Source organism: Corylus avellana, chromosome 9 (genome assembly GCF_965113065.1).
Source record: "Corylus avellana chromosome 9, dhCorAvel1.hap1.2, whole genome shotgun sequence".
Taxonomy (NCBI): Eukaryota; Viridiplantae; Streptophyta; class Magnoliopsida; order Fagales; family Betulaceae; genus Corylus; species Corylus avellana.
The window spans coordinates 4,807,064-4,828,682 of record NC_142498.1 but is presented as its reverse complement, the minus strand read 5'-3'; positions in this window follow the sequence as shown (position 1 = coordinate 4,828,682).

Genomic DNA, 21,619 nt, shown 5'->3' with positions numbered 1-21,619 from the left:
GTAAGTGAACTTTTTTTTTTTTAAAAAAAAATTTACTTAAAAGACGTCACGTCTTAAACCAAACCTTGGTTCCCCTTCAAGAAAAGGAATGACATTGATAGACAAGAGCAGGTTGGTAACCTGCATAACGTTACCTTTGATTTACCAGGAAAGGAACCAAGTGAAAAAGATCCGCAACAGCAAATTCAACAAGACAACAATGAGCATGTAATTAATTATGAGCTCATAATTAGGTGACCATGTACTTTTTTTTCTCATATATTAGTAAGAAAGTTTGAATATTTTATTTTTTTATTTTTGGGGAAGCAGATAGTTGACAAGGAAACACCAGACTATGAAAGAACTCTCCCCCACTAGCAGCAGCGAAAACAGACGAAAAGAAAAGAAAGATAAGAGAGAGAGAGAGATAGACAACCCAAGTGTGCACGAAAGGATTATAAAAAGTCAAATCTTCTTAGAAAGTAAACTTTCCTAATCTGGATTATATTCTAGAATCTCTTATATATATATATATATATATATATATATATATATATATATAATGTTTAGGGAAAACTTCACTTATCCCCTATAGTTTCGCGGTTTTTGCAGACTCTCCCCATTATTCAAAAGCTCTCACTTTGATGTATCCAACTTTCGTTTCTTTTCACTTTGCCCATTCTGTTAAGATTTTGTAGTTAAATCAAACGGTCAAATGAGTAAAAGTCATTTATACCCATAAATTTTTTTAAAATTCCAAATTTACTCTTATTTATAAATAAAAAATTATTATTATAATTATTATATTTAAAAAAAATTAAAAAAAAAAAAGAAAAGAGAAAAAAAGTGACCCACTGGAGGTCACAAAGTGACCTACCGGCCGGTCACAAAGTGACCCACTGGAGGTCACTTTGTGACCTGCCGGTAGGTCACTTTGTGACCCCCGGTGGGTCAAACACCGTCAACTTTTTCTTTTAAAAAAAAATATAATAATAATAATATGACCCGTGGGTCACAATACGGGTGGGTTAGATCCACCAGTAAACCCATAGGTCAAGATTTTTTTTTAAAAAAATTTAATAAAAAATTAAGGCAAGATTGGAATTTCATACCCCTCCGTTAGGATTTAACAGAAAATCCTAACGGAAGGAGCATAATGGAAGGAAACGAAAATTGGATACATCAAAGTGAGAGTTTTTGAACAATGAGGGGATGTCTGCAAAAACCGCGAAAGTATAGGGAGGATAAGTGAAGTTTCCCCTAATGTTTATTTATTTGTTTATTTATTTTTTTACAGTAGATCAAATGTGCCATTTACCTGTTGTCTAGAGACAATAAGCAAACACATTAAAAGCATTGAGATTTGAACAAGAATGGCTTTCATGTTCCATATTGGAGTTTGTAAACAATTTATGAAGCAACAACAATCAACCCAGACAAAAGACTACATTATAAGCATTTTAAGCAAATAAAGAATTCCCTCTCAAGGTAGAAAACTTAGCTCCCTTCAAATAACCCACAATTATAAAAGAAAAAAAAAAAAAGACTTAAAATAGTAACACAAAATAGCCACACGAATCAAATTAAAACACGTCTTCCTCTTTTTGTCATGATGGACAAAGAAAAATATCTATCCAAAGTCAACTGATCATAAAGATTACTTAATTATGAAACCATGGGACTTTGATATTTGGACATGCAAAATGGGGTGATGCTTTCTATATGTACAACAATTCAACAAGAATGCTTATGAAACAATGGGACACCACATTCATAAGGAAATTAACAGTACTAACTCCATCGTAACTCCCACTGCACATGCCAAAATCAACAAAAATCTTCCTACAATTAATCACATGAATAGGGACAAAGTTTTTCTCCAAACTAGGTTGGAGGAACTTCTTCCAACTCAATCTATAAAAATAACACGTGTCATTTAAACATGTGAGATGAACATGTTTTTTTATAACAAGGACAAAATTGAAATAAATAATATTAAAAACTCATGTGTACATGTCATAAAAAAAATAACGCATATCATTTTTATAGATTGGGTTGAAGGAAGTTCCTCCAACCCAATTTGAAAGAAAACTCTGTCCCATGAATAGAGTATGGGAGAACTTATAAATGACCAAGTAACTACATTACCAAACTTAATTAGCACAAAACAAGCAACAATTTCTTGTTCAAACTCAGATAATAAAAAATCCCCGATTTTGTACTATTCAAACCCTAGGTTTCAGACAATCTCAACGGCATTGAATCAACTCAAGAATTATGCACATCAAAGCATGAAAAAACAAGATAATTACTCCTAAAGCACATATATGCATGATATTTTCATCAATCAATAAAAGCTCCAAAATTGCAATCCTAGGTTTAAAGAGGGTAAAAAACAATTAAAAGCAATAATAGATTCAACCATACCTTAAATTCAAGAAAAGATGATACCCACAACAAAAGTTTATTAAAAGCACACAATAAGGGCTCATCATTAACATGAACATGATGAACACAAAATGAAAACTTGTGTATCTCAATCAATCCAATATATACACACATGTGATGATTTTTTGAACTCACACAAGGTATTTGAAGAAATCTCAATACTAAGCAAGTCAAGTGTTGTGTGTGAAATATTTCACAAGCGAAGACAAGACGAAAACATGTCAAGAAGAGAGACAGCTCACATGTTAGCTAGGCAAAGCTATGAAATACAAAAGTCAATTTTTTTTTTTTTTGGAGAAAAACAAAACAATTAATTAAGAGAAACATAACAAGTACTAATGAATGAGCTACACATTAGTTTAGTAAGCCTCTGTTAGTAAAATAGTTAGTACCCCTTGATGTGGTCTTTTTAAAGCAAAAGTATATCAATAATAAATTACCACTCGCAATAGGACGAATCATTGTAGGATAAAGCTATAGAGAGGGTGTCGAACCTCAAAGACTGCAGGGGTGTTGTTATCAAGTTTATAAAAATTAAATATAACTTAATGTAAATGAGATTGATTTGATTTTGTTTTTATAAAAGTAAATGCATAAAAATAAAGATAAAAAATATGAGAGATAGAATAGAGGGTTGATTTCACCACTAACCGCATAACAATAGTCAATCATAAATTAATAAGGGAAATTCATAGTATGCATGATATAGAGCTCGTCTCACTCGAGTAGTTAAAAAAATATCATCATTTAAGAAATAAGTATAATCCATCTTCGGCTGGCACGGACAATCCACCTAACCACTAAGATGCGGTACGATCTGTCTTCTCTAGGTATGGACTATCTAATTCCTCAATAGGCTATACACAATCAATGAATAGGCATAACCCATCTTCGGTTGGCACAAACTGTCTACTTAAATTACACTAAGTTAGGATGTATTACAATCTGTCTTCTCTAGGCATGGCCTATCAAATTCATATTGATCATGTATCAGTTAAAACCGTTGTATGACAATCATTCATATAATCACAAAAAATATGAAGGATTGAGTTCAATCAATATAAAAGACTTTCTAAGACAAGAGAAGATATTCATAATAATTGAATATAAACATTAAGATCAATTCTCACAGTTATACAACCATCATGCATCATATAGAAAAGCCCAAATTAAAATACAATTAAACCATTATTATTTGGAAATGGCTACATCAACGCCCTATTATAGAATTAGCCGCTCATCGTGGTGCTGGGATGGCTTCCTGCCATGATCCTCTCCTCTTCAACTTGTTAGGCCTCCAAGGAGATAATTTCTGTCTAAAACTGAGCACACCATTCTCTTCAAGTTTGAAGTCTATTTATAGGGAGCAAATAAGTCCTAGAAGCCTTAGGAATCCCAAAAAAGTTGTAGGTCAGTCTCCTAGTCCAAGTAGGAGACTAAAAACCTTTTCTAGGGTGGATTCGGGCTCTTTTCAGACTTCCCAGCACGAGTGCGCTCGAGCGCAGCTACGCACTTGACAAATTTGCGATCTTATCTTGTGGGGCGATTTTGGCATAGCAAACGTCAAAATTAGGAAATTTGTATTTTTCAATGATTTGTATCATTTTGAGTTAGCTTTCTAAGACTACTAGTTTCACCTCAATCCAATACTTGAGAAGAACGTTATGGTCAAAATACTAAGATGTATGCTAAATCTTCTCAAAGTGTGCTTTAAGCCAAGAATAAATGGTTTTTCTTGTATCTTTATTAAACACCTGAAAACATGAAAACAAAACAAAATCAAATAAATAATAATTCCAAGGAATTAACATATGCGAGTTAAGGGGCTTGAATATGCAACATTCGGCACTCACCACCCCTAGTATTTCTCTTTTTTGAAAACAAAGGATTTTTCTTTTATTCACTTTAGAGGTGAGAAAGTCAACATTAGAGGTATCCTTAGATTCCCTTAGAACATCAACTCCATCTAACAAGAAAAAGTTCTCGCCTCTCAATTTATCCAAGGCACAATCAAGCTTAATTAACCTACTACTTAGGAAATATCTTTCAGTATTCAAGGAAATCTCATTATTATTAGCCACATCCAAAAGATCATGAAGCCATATATTTTCTTCTTGAACTGTGCTCAATCTTTTGACAAGACTTATACCCTTTTTAGTAGCATCCACACACTCCTTGTAGAGTTGATTAAAGGCCACTTGGAGACCTTGACCATCATTAGACTCCCTTTGTGAACTATTATTACAAGTTTCTCCATCCTGCAAAGCCCTATATACCACTTTCTTCCTTGTTAAACATGACATAATTGTTAAGGATAACTTTCTAACCCAAAATAGTAACCAGCTAGTTCACTCACAACCAGCAGAAGACTCCCTCTTTCATGGCACTTCCCTTGAAATTAGCATCACACACAAGTCCGTAACTTCAGCTAAATCTACTACTGACAACAGCAATCCATCAATCCTCAATACAAGCTGAAAGCTGCCTTTCTCTAGGATTTCTGCATGTCGGCTGCTCCCTGTTTCCTTGCTACCCTTTTCACCTCTCTCAGCACGTTTTTCAGCAGCCCCCTTGATCCTTAATTCTCTCTTAGTTTTCTGTTATGTATTTATTTTATTCTTGATTTCTATAAAGCTGTCTGCTTCTCTCTAGTAAATCTCTTGAGCCCATTGGTTATAAATATATACAGGTGTTGCTGTTTTTGGTTATGAAAACCAAAACAGTTTCCTTCAAAACTTTTATGGTATCAGAGCCATCCTAAGAGCCAATGCTCAAATCAATGGCCTCTTCCTCTTCAGCGTCCTCCTCCAACCCACCAACAGAAACAAACTCAACCCTCACAATCATGCCTAACTTTTCCCAAATCTTTAGGCTGGAAGGTCCCAACTACCTAGTATGGGTTGAACAATTCCATCCCATACTTCGTGGCAATGAATTCCAAGGACTGATTGATGGCACTGATCTCTGCCCTCCTCAGTTCCTCACTAGTGAAGCAAACACTCAAACCTTGAACCCTGCCTATGTTACATGGTAGAAGAGAGACCAGCTCCTCCTGAGCTGGATCATCTATTCACTAAATCCACCTTTGGTGTCTTCGATGTACGATTTGAACACATCACACCAAGCTTGGACCACTCTTGCTACCAGGCATGCTTCTCAATCAAAATCACATGTGGCCAAATAGTGTGCAGATGAATTGTCTGCTGTAGGTACACCTGTTAAAGATGAGGACCTCATCTCCTTTGTTGTAAGTGTCCTGAATCGACTCTTCAACACCTTTGTCACCATCTATTCCTTTGCTGACTTTCAATTTGAGCTACTCAGCCATGAGATCATGCTGGAAAATCAATAGCATAAGGCCCTCACACCTGAAACTGACAGCTTTGCCTTGTACACCAACAATCAGAGACCTTCAAACTTCAACCATCTGAACTCTACTAACTTTAGGAAGCCAAGGTTCCCTCCAAGACTCAATCCACGCAGCCAACACTTTGCTGCCAAGAACAACATTGGCTATCTCCCTAGAGGCAATAGTGGTCACCCTACCTCCATTCAACCTGGTCTCATCAGGAACTCCAACCAAGGCAACACCAGTCACCCAGTCAATGATGATCAAGGTCCTTAGCCTCCTTGCCAAATCTGTGGAAAAAGTAATCATAGTGCTGTTTACTGCTACCATAGGATGGATTATACCTACCAAGGCAGGCACCCTCTAACTCAACTCGCAGCCATGGTGGCAGCCATGAATGAAGACTTTGAAAGCAAAGAGTGGTTTGCAGATTCTAGTGCCAATGCTCATATCATAGCAGATGCCACCAACATCATTTGTCCCCAACCTTTTAATGGTGCAGACACTGTGGGAGTAGGCAATGGAGCATGTTTGCATATCAAAAACATTGGTTCTTCCCTTATCCATTCCAACAAATCCCAATTTTTACTCAAAGATATACACATTGCCCGAATGTCTCTGCTAACCTTCTCTTTATTAATAAATTATGCCTTGATAACAACTCTTGGTTTGCACTAACTAGATCAAGTTTCAATGTGAAAGACAACCTAACGGGAAGTGTGCTGTTCCAAGGGCCAAGTGAGAATGGACTATACCCTATCCCTCTACATTAGAAAAATCTAAATAAATAGGAGGGTTTTGTAGCCTATGCTGAAGTAAAAACCACTAATTTGGTTTGGCATCAAAGACTTGGACATCCTTCCTCCTCTATTTTCCAGCAACTTTTGACGAACCAGCATCTTCCCTTTTCTAGTTCCATTGACAAAACTAGGATTTGTGAAGCCTATCAACTTCACAAGTCCAAGAAGTTTCCTTTCTTTGACTCTACTATATGCATTACTAGTCCCTTAGAACTCATTCACTCAGATGTTTGGACATCTCCTGTTCCATCTCTAAGTGGATGTAGGTACTATGTTCTTTTTGTTGATGATTATAGTCATTTCACTTGGCTATATCCTATATTAAATAAAAGTGATGTTTATCAATGCTTTGTCAAGTTCAAATTGCTCACAGAAAATTAGTTCTCCATTAAAATCAAACAATTCCAATCAGATAATGGTGGAGAATACACATCCACTCTCTTTAAGCACTTCCTCACTCAACATGGAATTTTTCATAGATTAACATGTCCACATACCTCTAAACAAAATGGCATTGCTGAGAGAGAACATAGACCAAAGCATTGGGTAGACGCCTTCCTTAGAGCCACTTTTCTCATTAACAAGTTACCTTCCCTTACTATTCATAATGAATCACCTTTCTCCAAGTTGTTCAGCAAAGCACTTGATTACACCATCCTGAGAACATTTGGCTGCCTATGATATCCTCTTCTTAGACCTTATGCCAATCACAAATTATCCTTTAAAAGCAAACCCTGCATTCTGTTGAGCTATAGTGCTAATCAGAGAGGGTATAGGTGCTTCGATCCTCAAACTCACAAATTTTATCTCTCCAGAAATGCTGTCTTTGATGAAAACCAATTTCATGCTAAAGGTATGTTCCTCTCACAAGGATTCTGCAAGGTCACTCCTAACTCAGGTACATCCTCCGTGATTCTACCAAATCCTTTACCTACTGAATTGTCTCATTATTTTGATGATCCATCTTCTGCTACTACTTCTCCATCCTTTGAATTGCCATCCTTAGGTCACCCTGAATCTGTTGCACCTCAAGACTCAACTTCAAATAATTTAGACATTCCTAAAGATGACCCATTACCTTCCTGTTCATATCCACCAACATCTCCTCCTAACACTACCCTCTCTTTGGACCTTGCTGCACCACAACCTCCACTCTCACCTACTGCCCCTACCAATCGAATCATCAGTAGATCATAGACAGCCCATCTAAAGCCCAAAGAATTCCCTGGATTCAAACTCTTCCATTCTAGTAAACATCCCATTTTAATTCCTCGAGTTGTATCTCTACCTCTAGAACCTTCAACCTTTAAAAATGCTGCTACCAAACCAGAATGGGTCCAGGCCATGCTACTTGAATACAATGCTCTCATCTCCAACCAAACATGGACATTATGCCCCAGGCCTCCTCATCATAATGTTGTTAGGAACAAATGGGTGTTCAAAGTCAAACAAAAACCAGATGGCAGTGTGTACAGATTTAAGGCTCGTCTTGTAGCTAAACGCTTTGACCAGTTGAGTGGTGTTGATTATTATGAAACTTTCCGCCCTGTTATCAAACCTTCCACCATTCAGTTAATTCTAGCCTTGGCACTGCAATTTGATTGGACAATCAAGCAACTGGATGTGTCTGATGCATTCCTTTATGGTGTCTTAGATGAGGAAGTCTACATGGAACAACCTCAAGGCTTCATAGACTCCTCCTATCCTAATCATGTGTGCAAGCTAAACAAATCCCTCTATGGACTAAAATAGGCTCCAAGGGCTTGGTTCACTCATTTATCTCATGCACTCTTAGACATAGGATTAAGTGGCTTTCAAGTGGACCACTCTCTGTTTCTCTATCATCATGGCCAATTTCACATCTTTCTCTCGGTTTATGTAGATGACATAATCCTTAGTGGCAACCATGAAGACACCATGAATTTGCTCATTAGCAAATTGCAAGCTAACTTTGCTATCAAGGACCTTGGAACTCTTGGATACTTCCTGGAATCCAAGCTGTCCGAGATACTACAGGTCTACACCTTAGACAATCCAAATATGTCTTGGATCTCCTTGATTGCACTCACATGATAGATTCAAAGCCATACAGAGCACTGTTGTGACAATTACCCACCTAAATTAATAGGCGAATAATCGCTACATTTTACTCGCAAGTGCGTAAGATCAAAACGGTAGTATAGCAGGCAAATACGAGATCATTCTCACGAGGATTGCTAAATTATGATTAGAAAGATTTTCCTATTTAATTAACGGATTTAAAAAAATTGTCACAAATTGAATTAAAATAAAAGATTAACTAAAATTCCTAAGACTAAAAAGGATTAGGGTTTTGATATCCACTACTAACCATACTCAAATAAGATTAACAATATGCTAATATTCCAATTATATCTAGATATCCAATGTTTGCCAACCTAAGGTTATGGTATCTACTCTTTAAGCTATTTGATGAGTGTCAAATATTGCATATTTGGATCCCTTTATTTACATTAGTTAATCCTTTAGTTGTGTTGCTATTGAATGTTTTATGTTAATTTTGTGTTTTTAGTATTTTGTAGGTCATTGAAGAAAAACTCCAGCTTTAAAGGGAAAAATGCAAACTTTGGAAGACAGCATACCTTGAGAAGACCTAGATGATGTGGTTAAGTTTAACCAAATCCAAGAAAATATTAAATCGGATTAAAGATCAGATTGGATTAAAGTTCATATTGGATAAAATTTCGGATTGGATTCAAATTCAGATTCTGCATATGTCTCAGTATTTTGACCATAACTTTTTGCTAAAATATTGGATTGAAGTGATTCAAGTGGCATTGGAAAGCTAACTCAAAATACTACAGTTCATTGTAAAATAGGATTTTCCTAATTCGGACGGTTACTATGCTAAAATCTCCCCGCAATTAAAGGACACAAATTTGGACGAATCCTAGTCGCTTTCAGACTTCTATTTTGACTAGGAGATAGAACTCCAAATTATCTAGGTTTAATAGGGCTTCTAGGACTTCCCTAAGCCTATAAATAGACTTCTTTGCATTCAAGAAAAGTTATAGAATTCTAGAGAGCAAAATTCTACAGTTTTTCTCTTTTTAGTTTTGGTTTTCTTTAGATTTAGGTTTTATTTTTATGTGGAGCTAAATTCCCAACTAAGGTTGAGATGAAGCCTCACCGATGAAGAACATCAATACTTTCATGTAAGTCTTTATTTATCTTATTTTTATTGGGTTTAATATTTGAATTGTTTTACTTCTTTTCAATGTGTGGAGTGATTCTTGGATATCTTTTGTGATTCAATGATACACTTGATGATTTAAGATAATTTCACATAATTGATTGTGTGATTTTATTTGCCTAAATAATTGGATATCCCTTGTGATTTGTTCTACTGATACATTTGGTGTTTCAATTAAGATTGGATATCTTTTGTGATTTATGGATACATTTGATGATTTAATTGATATTGGATTCCTCTTGTGATTTGTGCAATGAATGGATACATGAGATGGTTTTGATTAATTGTTTGAAGCATAGTAAAACATATATAAGATTTTAATTATGAGACCTTCGGATTAATATTGATAAAGATGGAAGTATGTTGTTATGATTCGGTGAGTGTGAATTCCCAAACCTTAGTATTTTATCTCTTAGTTTATTTTAATTAGTTTATGTTTGTCTTTTGATTTTTAAAACCAAAATTCAAAACCCTTTTGGAACTAGGTTAGGATTTAATTAGTTTAGATTTAAATTGCTCTTTCAAAAATACAATTCTCTGTAGGTTCGACCTCGCACTTGCAATCCATTAAACTACAATCGATTCGTGCACTTGCGAGTTAAATAAATTTGCACAACACTATTGGTTTTCCTAAGCAATGAACTCGACATGGTATCTACTCTAATTCTTTCCTCCCCCAAAGGATTAGCATTACACTGAGTTGTTCTTCAAAAGAGCATAAATCTATGGAAATCAACAAACACACGAGGCTTAGGGCATGGTATCTACTCCTGGTTCCCCTTATTGATTAACCCAAGAACCTGTGATGAGGTTCTTTTGTCACTTTATTATGCCAAGGACTCGGTCATCCAAATTGACTCAAATAACACAAATTCAAACACATGCATATGGTTATTAAGCACATTCATATGAATAATTCGATTAAACAGGAATTAATCAAGTTAAACACCTAAAATATAATTGTAGTAAAGCCGCCAATATTGCAATATTAAAGAGACATGATTAGGGTTTCAATCTAACCCTAATTAAAATATTAATTGCATAACAAAATAAATGGGGAAGAGAAGAAAAACCCAAACTCTTCTTGATCTAGCCTTCAGTTCCTTTACAAAGCTTGTGCCTTTTTCTTCACACTTTTTCCTAGAGGCTTAGAGATCTATTTATAGTTTTAGAAAAAACCTAGAATCGTTAGTAAACTTAGTAAAATCGAAGGTCTAACTTCTAGTCCAAGTGGGACTTTGAAATCCTAATTTGGTTTGAGAAAGGAGTCTTTTTGCAATTTGGCTGTGCAAGTGCGCTCGATCCTAGTAGTGGTGCGCTCAAGCGCATGGCTATGATCGATCCCACTCTCTGTTGCGCTTGAGTGCTGATGCGCTCGAGCCTGCATCTTGTGCGCGCGGGCATCTGACGCTCGATCCTTGTTCTCTGGCGCTCGAGCACTGCTGTGCACGAGCCTAGGTGTAGCGCACTCGAGCCTAGTCTACATGTGCTCAATCTCAACTGCAAGATTTTCCCAAAAATTCCCTTGAAGTCTGAAAGTTTCCAAGAATGCTTTATTTTCTTCAAAAACCTATAAAAAGACATAAAACACAAAAAGGAAACATAGCATCACAAAATAACAAGACTAAGAGATTAACATATGTAAATTAAGGGGCTAAAATATGTATATTTTAGCACTGATCAAGCAACATGTGTTTTTGGTTCCAAAATGTCAACATTTGATGGATAACTTCTCTCCAATCCTACTGAGTATCGGCATATAGTTGGTGCTCTCCAATATGTCACCCTCACCAGACTTGATATTGCATACTCAGTGAACCAACTCTATCAACATATGCATGCTCCCACTTTAGTTCATCTAATAGCTGCCAAACGTGTGTTGCGTTACCTCAAAGGCTCTGTTGACTGTGGCCTTCATTATCACAAGGGTTATCTCACTCTCAATGTCTTCTGTGACTCAAATTGGGCAGGCAATCTAGATGACAGGTGCTCTACCACTGGTTTTGGGATCTTCTTTGGTCCTAATTTGATTTATTGGTCAGCCAAGAAGCAACACATTGTCTCTCGTTCAAGTACTGAAGCTGAATACAGGTCCTTTTCTCTCACAATAGTTGAACTGCTTTGGATTCGCATGGTTCTCAGGGATATGCACATCTCCCTACCCTCTTCTCCCACTCTCTAGTGTGACAACACAAGAGCTCTTGCATTAGCCTCTAACCCAGTCTTCCATGCTCGTACTAAACATATAGAGGTTGATGTTTACTTTGTTCACGAAAAGGTAGCTAACAGGGACATTCAACTCCATCGCTTGTCCACTTTTGAAGGTTGTTCCTCCCCTCAGTTTCGGGGGGAGGGGGGGGGGGGTGTTAAGGATAACTTTCTTACCAAAAATAGTAACCAGCTAGTTCATTCACAACCAGAAGAAGACTCCCTCTTTCTCTGCACTTCCCCTGAAATCAACAGCCCACACAAGTCCCTAACTTCAACTGAATCTACTACTGACAACAACAATCCATCAATCCTCAATACAAGCTAAAAGCTGCCTTTCTCTAGGATTTCTGCATGTCGGCTGCTCCCTGTTTCCTTGCTGCCTTTTTCACCTCTCTTAGCAGGTTTTTGAGAAGCCTCCTTGATCCTTAATTCTGTCTTAGTTTTCTGTTATGTATTTATTTTATTCCTTGATTTCTGTAAAGCTATCTTCTTCTCTCTTGTAAATCTCTTGAGCCCATTGGCTATAAATATATACAAGTGTCTTGCTGTTTTTGGTTAAGAAAACCAAAACAGTTTCCATAAAACTTTCAATAATCTCTCATTCAGAAGACTCCTCATTAGAAGATTCAACAACAACCTCTTTATCCTTCTTGGAGGATCCTAAAGCAAGATTCTTCTTTCTAAGCTGAATCCTTTTACTCTCATAAGTTACATGGGAACCTAAAAGATTATCTACTTTTAAGAAGTCCATACCCTTGCTCTCTTCAATGGCAGTTACTTTGGAATCAAAACATTGAGGAAGCAATCTCAAAATTTTCTCCAATCAACCCATTTTCAAAATGTCAAGCGGATGAGTAAAAGTCTTGAGAAAGTCTTTCATCACTTTGATTTAAGAGATTTTCTCACCAAGACCATAAATAAAGTTAACAATATCACACAATTGGGCATAAAACTCACAAAAGATCTCATATTCCTTTATCTTGACTTTCTCAAATCTAGAGATCATCATTTGAATATTTGACCGCTTCACATCTTTGGTTCCCTCGTGGGTAGTCTCAAGAGTATCCCAAACATTCCAATATTCACACAGAGAATCTCTAAAACTCCTCATTTGACACACAACTAAAAATAGCACTTATATCCCTATTGATTTAGTTGCTCTTAGCAATATCATCTCAGTGCCAATTTTCATAATAACCTTCTGCTTTAACCCAAACCTTCTAAAAAATAAACCACACACTATCGTTCATTAATTTTAGGTGACCTCTCATATGAACTTTCAAATGTGCATAATCAATCCCATCAAAGATAGGGAGTGCACCTAGAGAAGAAGAAGAACGTTTCATGACAGCGGGGTTCAATGAGCACAATGAAGACACAATTAAAAAAAAAAGAGCAAACCTACTTTGATACTAATTGTTAGAGTACGAGACTGAGTTCAAAACCATAAAAGAATTCATACATCCAAAACAAAAATATTTGCTGACGAAGTGGAAAATTATTTTAACAAAACAAAGGCAAAACCCACTGCATGGCATCCAAGCTGGAAAATCACTATCATGGAAAAGATTCAAAGATTTTTAAAAAAATTTAGAGGTAATTTAGATAGTTTAAGTAAATAAATTAGTCATACGTGCCTCACGTGTGACATTTTTCGTTCATTTTAATGGCAGATACTAATTAACGTAAGGGAAAAATATAAAAAAACCCCCTTAACAAACAATCGTTTTTATAAGAGCCCCATGATGTTTAAAATGTGCTAAAGTGGTTCATTAAACTACCAAAGTGTGTCAAAAATGCCAAAATTTTTCTTATATTCCTATAATACCCTTATTCTTTTAAAAATTAAAATAAAAAAAAAAAAAACTTCATAAAAGAAAAAAATAAAAATAAAAACTAAAAAATTAATTTTAGGGTTAATAACTTTTTTAGTATTTGTGTTTAAAGTTTTTTATTTTCGCCCCTAGGGTTCCAAAACAGTCACAAATGGTGCCTAACCTATGGAAAAAGACAAAATTGATACCTCTGTTAGTTTCTGTTACACTGCGTCATACGTGTCACCATATAAAAATGCCACGTGTCCTAAAAAATTAAAAATAATAAAATAATATTTTAAAAAACTAAACCTTAAAAAAAAAAAAAAAAAAAAATTGAGAAATTCATGTGGTGGCCGACCACCCCATTTTAGCTAGTCACCCCATGGGCTAGTCTTGGGTGGCCGAACTACCCCCAAGGCCTTAGGGGTGGTTCGGCCACCCCCAGACACCAAAAAGGGGGTGGCCGAAACCACCCCCAAAGCCCTTAGGGGTGGCTCAATGTAACAATCCCAAAGCTGACCTCAGCCAACCTGGCAGGATTACTGGCAATTATCCCAGTTAAACCAACTTGTGGCTAATTGAGTAATGACCCCTCTAAGCATTATCAGAGTTAATGCGTAGGAAGGTAAAATAAATCTGAGAAAAACTATAAATCATTACTGGGACAAGTATATTCCTCAAATAAAGACATGGAGCACTAATCAATAATAAAAGCCACACCTGATAACAACATGAGAATCTTAAAGTAAAGTCTGTAGTGGCATCCGTACCACTCTTGGGGTTCAAGAAATAGGCTTCCTATAAGAGTAATAACTGCATAAATATAAAAAAATTAGTAAGTAAACCTCACAATGAGGTATTACATAAGCTCAATATTATTAGGCAGAAATAAACATGCAGTTTTTGGTAAACATTGAAAAGAGGTGTTGTCTCTGTTAATACACCTTGAAAATATTGTCTGGTTTAATAAAATGTGGTGTACTCCCAGTGACAATCGCCTAAGTATTTTAATGGAGAAAAACTGATGCTTTATAGGTCATAACTATCATGTATGGTCTACTCGAGATATTACCCATTCTCAGCAGGGTTGGCCATGTCCCGAGGGATCTATAATACAATGTCGGTGCCCCGACCATTGTGCGCTACCGTCCATAACACTATCAGCCCGACTGAATTCGTCCTCGAGTGGCCCACACTACTAATGATGTACGTCCTGTAGTGACCACCCGTTAAGGCTGTGCCGGTCACGAAACAACCATTTATATCTAAGGTCCATATATCACACACACATTTGACCAAAGAATCAAGTTTATATAGTAAGCCCATGACCATTATACCACACGTACCAGTGTACCATGTCATACGATGCATCTTATCAACCAGCTATTAATGCAGTTACAAAGTGATTACAAAAATGAAGACATGCTCATATCAAATGCGTGGTAAGTCAACTAACATATCTAACGTTTTTAAGGAAAGTGTTCATAAGTGTTTACTTACCTCATGCACTTGCTTGAGTCCTCCGACATCGCAAAAACCCTGCTAAAACGAAATACGACGCATCGTTTTACGCAGTACTACAGGACCTCTACGATTAAGATGCCATGCCTTATCTAATAAAAGGGTTGTTGGACACTAAAATACACAAGTGAGGCTAAGGGCAGATGCCTGGCTTCCTAGCCGTACATACGGGCTCGAGGACATACGTTCGGTCAGTGAGTTAGGCATTCCATTAAAAGCTCCAAACTGTGTTTTAAGGTTTCTATGAAATCTATAGGTGACTATGTCTCATTCTAAACTATTGCATAAACACATGCATCGTAAGAAAACTCAATATCAAGCAATACAAGGAATCAAAGAGGCTTTTTAAAATCTTTTGAAAACATTTATTGGTTTTGTTAGAAAAGAATACAAGAACTTTAACATGGTGCCTTTAAACTTATAACATTAGAAAAGCAAAAAGAACAACTTGAAGAGGATTAAAATGGGCAAGGGGTTACCTTAGAATATAGCAAGAACATAAGGCTTTCTTCCTTCTTTCCAAATCTCACTCTCAAACTCACAAGAACACTCACACAGGGCATTACAGAGAGCCTGGGGGGGAAAAATGTGTTCAAGGGATGAGGGGAAGCATGTTATTTATAGGTGAGAAAAGCTGAGGGCACTACAAGCTGTTTTGAAAAGTAGCATACGTACGAAACTGTTTACTCAGCGGTCTAAAGGTTGCATCGTACGTATAGTCATTAACCAATGGTTAACCTAAAAGTAGCGTACGTACGAGGTGGTCCCCTATATGTACTCAATATAGGTTAGAGGCAAACGTATGGGTGGTCCCCTAATGTACGTACGGTCAGAAAGGGGTGAGTTTGGGTTTTTGCCTCAAATACTCCTAGGAGTCTTGGTTATGTATATGGGCTTAGGTCTTTTGTTATAAAACCATGTTTTATAAAATCATTAGTCATTTTTGTAAAAAGTCTTTTAATAAAAACAATTGTTTCGGGGTATTACATTCAGCCACTTCCAAGGGGCCAAAAAGGAGGTTGCCAAAGCCACCCCCAAAGACTCGGCCACCCCAATTTTGCCCATGAGGTTGGCTAAAGCCACCCCAGGCCGGCAGCAGAGGGTGGCTATAGCCACCCCATGGCCTTTGGAGGTGGCTCACCTAAGACTAAAGGGGGTGGTTTTGGCCATCCCATTTTTGGCCCTTAGGAATGGTTCGGCCACCCCTAGAGCGGTCGAAGGGGGTGGCTTCATGGCCTATGGGGGCCACCCCCAAGGGCTTTGGGGGTGGTTTTGGCCACCCCCTTTTTGGCCCTTAGGGATGCTTCTGCCACCCCTAGAGGAGCCGTAGGGGGTGGCTAAAGCCGCCCCCATGGCCTGTGGGGGTGGCCGAGCCACCCCCAAGGGCTTTGGGGGTGGTTTTGGCAGCCCCCTTTTTGGCCCTTGGCGGTGGCCGAACCACCCCCAAGGGCCTTGGGGGTGGTTCGGCCTTCCCTAGACCGGCCTTGGGAGTGGCTCAATGGCCAAAATGGGGGTGGTCAGCCACCCTAAATTTTTCCTTTTTTTTTTTTTTTTTTAAAGGTTTTGTTTTGTTTTTTGTTTTTTTAATTTTTTAATTATTTATTTTTATGATTTATTTTTATTATTATTTTGTAAAGGACATGTTGCATATTTTGGGAGTGTGTAACGCCCCCAAAATTTAGCCTTGGCTAATATAGCAGGGTTATTGGCAATTACGCCACTTAAACCAATTGGTGGCTAAATGAGGAATCGCCCCTCTAAGCATTATCAGAATTAATGCATAGGAATGTGATAAAACTTGAGAAAACTACAAATCATTACAGGGACAATTATATTCCTCATGTTAAGACATGGAGCAACTAGTTAACAAAAGCCAAACCTGATAATAAATGAAGAATCTTAAGATAAAGCTGTGGTGGCAACCGCGCCACGCTGGTGTCGTAGTGACATGCTTCCTAAAAGGGTAATAACAGTGTAAGTCTAAAGACTTAGTAAGTAAACTTTACAATTTAATATGACATGAGCTCATTATTATTAAGCGGAAAGAAACATGCAGTTTTAGTAAACATGTTAAAAGAGGAATTGTCTCCGTTAATACACCATAAAAGTGAGGTTTGGTCAATAAAAGAGTCGTGCACTCTTGGCGACAATCGCCTAGGTGTTTTAATGTAGAAAACTAATGATTATATGTCATAACTATCATGTATGGTCTACCCGAGATATTACCCCTTCTCAGCAGGGTTGACGCTATCCTGAGGGACCTGTAATACAACACCGGTGCCCCGGATATTGTACGCTACCGTCCATAATACTAGTGGCACGATCGAGTCCGATCTCGGATGGCCCACCCCATTAATGATGTACGTCCTGTAGTGACCGCCTGTTAAGGCTGCGCCGATAATGAAACAACCATTGGATCCAAGGCCCGTATAATACACACACATTTGACCATAGAATCAAGTTTATATAGTAAGCCTATGACCATTATACCGCATGTACCAGTGTACCATGTTATACAATGCATCTTATCAGCAGTTATTAGAGCAGTTACTAAGTTGTTATGAAAAGTAGACATGCTCATATCATACGCGTGGTCAGTCAACTGGTATATCCCATGTTTTTAAGGAAACGGTTTGTGAGTGGTTGCTTACCCGACATCACGAATCCCTCCTATAACGAAACACGACCTATAGTTATAAGCAGTACTAGAGAATTTTACGTATGCTCGCTTAATCCCTTCGACATCACGAATCCCTACTATAATGAAAGACGACCTACCGTTATAAGCAGTACCAAAGAATTTTACGAGGTTCCTTCTACCTCAAAGAGCCGCTAAAACCTTTGGGCATTTAAGGGTTAAGGAGCACGAGAGCCGGCCTCTGGTCGAGCGCTCGTTCCCAAGGGCGAGCGTTCGTCCAAGGGCTAGGATTTTGGCTAGAAGCTGCTAAAATGCTTATAGTCCTCTATTTAACACTATGGGTTGGTATCTAGGCTTAAAATAAACACATGCATCACAGGAAAAACACAACATAATGAATCAAGGAAGTGTTTAACGACATTTGAAAATGCTTCTCTTTCTTTTAAAGGAATAGGCACATCTGAATGTGAAACATAACACCAAGCAATTTTAATGGAAATAAAGGTAGGTTGAAAGCTTCTCTTTTGAAAACGTTCTAAGAAAAGGTATTATAGCATTTTTAAAAATCATGATATTAAGAGAGTAAAAACAACACTTGGAAATCTTAAAACTTCAAGATATTAACAACTAAGCTACTAAAATCAAAAGGCTAATAACACATAAAAAGAGGGTGTGCGGGTTACCTTAACAAGCTCGTTTTCCAAGAACACTCCTTTCTCCAAGGCTTCTCACAAGGCTCACTTACCCTTCAAATGACAAAGAAGTAGGGTTTTCTCAAGGTTTCAGAGGTGGGATTGAGGGCTGGGTCGACGGGGGTATGGGGGTATTTATAGTAGAGAGAAGTCGAGGGTAAAATGGGCATTCTGTCAAAAAGGAACGAGCACTCGTGTGTCCTATTTACGCGAGCACTCGTGTACTGTTTGAAAAGGCTAAAAGGGCTCAGAGTACATTCTTCACGAGGGTAGCGTGAGGTTTAGACGAGCGCTCGGTGTGGTCCTTGAGCGAGCACTCGTCCAGAGAAGGTGGAGTTGGGCTTTTGCTCGCAAAAAGGCCCCAAGGGCTTAGGCCCACTAAGGAAGGTCTTAGGGTTTCTGTGTTGGGCCTGTCCTTCCAGAAATCTTTAGTTCAAAGGATTTGTATTACTTTCATAAATAGGTGATAATTTATCGGAGTGTTACAGAGTGACACGTGGCAGACCGTTAATTTTCTCTCACGGAATCTAACGGAGGTATCAATTTCGTCTTTTCCCATAGTTCAGGTACCATTTGTGACTGTTTTGGAACCCTAGGGAAAAGATTAAAAAATTGCAATCCCAAGAACTAAAAAGTTATTAACCCTTAATTTAAAAAAAAAAAAAAAAAATCATTTTTTAGTATAATATATTTATATATTCTTTATGAAGAATGACATGTGTCACCATTTTATTGGCATTGACGAGCGATTTGTAATTTAAGCCAACTTTAGTGACTAATTTGTTATTTATTAAAAAAAAAAAACCTTTTTTTTTTTTTTTTTTTTTTGTATTTATCTACCCTTTGGGTTTTTTTTTTTTCTTTTTTTTTTGTTTAAAAAATAGTTTTGTTTAGTTTTTTATTTTATTAATTTTTTTATTTCAGTTTTTAAAAGAATATGGATATTATAGGAATATAAAAAAATTTGTAGCCTTTTTGATACACATTGTTTGTTTGGTGGACCACTTTAGCACATTTAAACATTATGAGACTTCTTTAAAAACGGATGTTTGTTGATGGGGCTTTTTTATATTTTTCCATTAACGTAATGTATAACTTGTAAATAAGTGATAAATTAGAAAAATTAAATGTCACTTTTTAAACGTTGGTAATCTAAGTGTCAAAGGATGGTAATTTGAGGAGACTAAAAGTATTTTCCCCTATTTTTTTTTTCTTCTTAAAATGTGTTTTCAACCTTCTCTTGTCCTTAAAATGTGAGATTTTAGTATTCTGGTAGTACAGTGAAGCACATTTTAAGATTTTCCGTTTTTGAAAAGAAAAATTGAAAATTAGGGACTGAAAACTATAAACCCCATATACTAAAAAGATATTATGGCTCAAAAGTACATGTCCCCTCGCAAGTATTTAATTAATTTAAAATATCACATGTTGGCAAGTGGAGCTGCAGCGACAAGATACACCTTCTGTGATGCTAGGCTGCCTCTACCATTGAAAATGGTCTGGAGTGATCACAAGACCAACAAAAAAAAAAAAAAAAAAACCAAAAAATCCTAAATACCAATGAAAAATGCTTGGCCTCATTAAAAAATCAATCTCTTGGTCATTTTAAACCTAGGTAGCATAGTGCATTTTAAAATTAATAGATTTTAAACAATAAATTAATAGATTTCTGGAAAATGAGTCATGCCACCTAAGATTAAAATGGCCAAAAGATGAACTTTTGAATGAAGTCAAGCATTTCTCAATATCAATGGAGGTATTCAAAGAATAGAAAGCTAGCAAAAGACAATCTTTTTTGAATGATAACACAGATGTGGTTAACGTTTTTTTCTGTATTGTTATAAATGGTAAGTGATATCACATGTTGGCAAGTGGAGCTGCAGCGACAAGATACACATTCTGTGATGCTAGGCTGCCTCTGCCGTGGAAAATGGCTGGGGGTGATCACAAGACCAACAAGAAAAAAAAACAAAAAATCCTAAATACCAATGGGGGTATTCAAAGAATAGAAAGCTAGCGAAAGACAGTCTTTTTTGGGTGATGACACAGATGTGATTAATGTTTTTTTCTATATCGTTATAAATGGTATAAGAGCATCATAATAACACCATGTGATATTAGAGTACTGTGTGGCATAGCCTTGACGAGGTGGATTTAAGTGGGTGGATTATAAAGGCATTCATAAGTGGTAAGTCTTATATTGGTTTCTGAACATTTACAGTAGCTTCCCTTTGATTTTTCTTAATTAAATTTAAGAAACAAAATTACTTTTTGTTTTTCTATTGGAATACACTTCACAATAGCTTCCCTTATTTTTTCCTATATTAATTAAATATTATTTCTTTACAAAATATAAGTTTCTACTTATCCTCAATTTTGTTACAAAATTTCAACACAATTCCCAATAAAAAGTAAAGAGATGAGAGAGGGTTTGGTAGAACTATAGCATTCCCAATGCTTTGGGAACGATAGGTATCTGTTGTGGATAGGTTTTTTTTTTTTTTTTTTTTTATGATTTTTTTGTTGTTGACATTTTTCCTATATGTAGGAAAAGGAAAGGGATTATAGGGATGCTGCACGGTGAAAATGTTGCGATTCTTTAACTAATCATTTTGAGATAATAGTACAGACGTAACTAACTTATCCTAAGCTTGCGAGAGTCAGTCATTTTTTAGTAATAACGCAAATATGGCTAATGCTTTTACTGCGTCATTACAAATAGTATAAAAATGTCATAATAATGCCATGTGATACTAGAGTACTGCATGACTTGACGAGGAGGATTTTAGTGGGCAGAATTATAAAAACGCATATGAGTTCTAAGTCCCACGTTGGTTTCTTAGTAGATGATACTGAACTTAATTTTTAATCAATTCTTTGACTAATCATTTTGAGATATTAGCATAGACGTAACTAACGCTTTTTGAACTTT